Source organism: Mastomys coucha, unplaced genomic scaffold (assembly GCF_008632895.1).
Source record: "Mastomys coucha isolate ucsf_1 unplaced genomic scaffold, UCSF_Mcou_1 pScaffold17, whole genome shotgun sequence".
In the NCBI taxonomy this organism is placed as follows: Eukaryota; Metazoa; Chordata; class Mammalia; order Rodentia; family Muridae; genus Mastomys; species Mastomys coucha.
In genome coordinates this window covers 35,457,551-35,458,784 of record NW_022196899.1, presented here as the reverse complement: position 1 = coordinate 35,458,784, position 1,234 = coordinate 35,457,551, and the positions used below count along the sequence as shown (strand labels likewise).

General features: G+C 47.6%; 1 protein-coding gene and 1 pseudogene across 1 annotated transcript in view; both read right to left on the bottom strand.

Moving 5' to 3' along the window:
• CUNH4orf33 (chromosome unknown C4orf33 homolog) overlaps positions 1-1,234 on the bottom strand; it is a 67,464-nt gene that overhangs the window by 19,346 nt on the left and 46,884 nt on the right. The gene's annotated exons all lie outside the window — the stretch shown is intronic.
• LOC116094687 lies at positions 6-1,231 on the bottom strand (annotated as a pseudogene).

Below are 1,234 nucleotides of genomic sequence, written 5' to 3'. Positions count from 1 at the left end.
GATCTCTTTTCCTTGGTCTCTTCTTCGTCAGGTGATTCAGGGTCCTGGGGCACATAGACTTCTTGCTGGGTGTTGAGATCATAGTAAGTTCCTGCCAAGGGGTCATAGTAGTAGCCGGTAGCAGAGTCGTATATGTAGCAGTCAGAAGATGACTGTTGCCCTTGTCGATTTGTATCTGAGGACCAGTCTGAATTTCTGTTTCCTCCTCTCCTATCTCAGAAATATTTCTTACCCTGATAGTAATGCATGTGGTCAGAATGGTCCCCAGAATCATTTCTTCGTTTTCCAGTGGCCAGGTTTACAGCTACCATCTTCCCATCAATGCTAAATGGTGGATCAAGGTTCTGCAAAATCTTCACTACTCGAAGAGCTTCTGCATGGGAATCGAGGTCTATAAAACCGTAAGTGTGACCCATGGGGCCAGTTCTGACGTTGGCAGTAGTGAGGTGCACGTAGGGCTCCAGCACTTCGACTATCACTTCGGGTGGAGTGGAACGATAGATACGTTTTAGCATGATTGTTTTGCTCTCTTCCATCCTGGCGTGTCTCTCCAGACCAAGACTCTTTTTCCCAGTCTCTTCAGAAAGTGAGCCCTTCCCTTCGAGAGTGAGGGAAGTATCTTTCTGTATCCCTCTTCTGATGTCCCAATCTTGACTCTTGGCCCTCCTCCCGTTTCCTGAGCTCGTGCTCCTTCTCAGCAGGCCGTGGCTGGCTGGGCTGCTTTTCTGAGGGCACTGGTAAGGATGTTTTCTGAGGTTGAGGGTAGGATACTAACTAGTTCCTGCTTGACTTCTTCCTTTGGGCCCTTGCAGAATGAACAAGAAGACTGATGCCCACCATTGCCAGCCTTACATCGTTTGCAGTACCAGAAATCTGGACTTGGTACATACTCAAGAGTGGTCTCTTTGTCACGGATCATTAGAGTTCCCTGGTTGGCCTCCATGCATCCGATGGCATCTTCCAAGAGTGAAAATTCCACGCAGACAAAGCCATAGTCGTAACCTGTGTTATACTCCTTCAACTGCAACTCCTTTTCAGGTAGGCCATCAGAAGTCCGAAAGGCATTAAGAATCTCTTCTTTTGTGGCATTTTCTGGCACCCCATTTAATCGAATAAGCCTGTTAGGTTTCTCCTCACTTGGGCCGGTCCTATAATCCTGATCCTGAAGGTCTTGTTGGGCATCTCTGGACATTTTGCCCTGAGGAAAAGACTTGCTCTGGCTATAGCCAAAAAT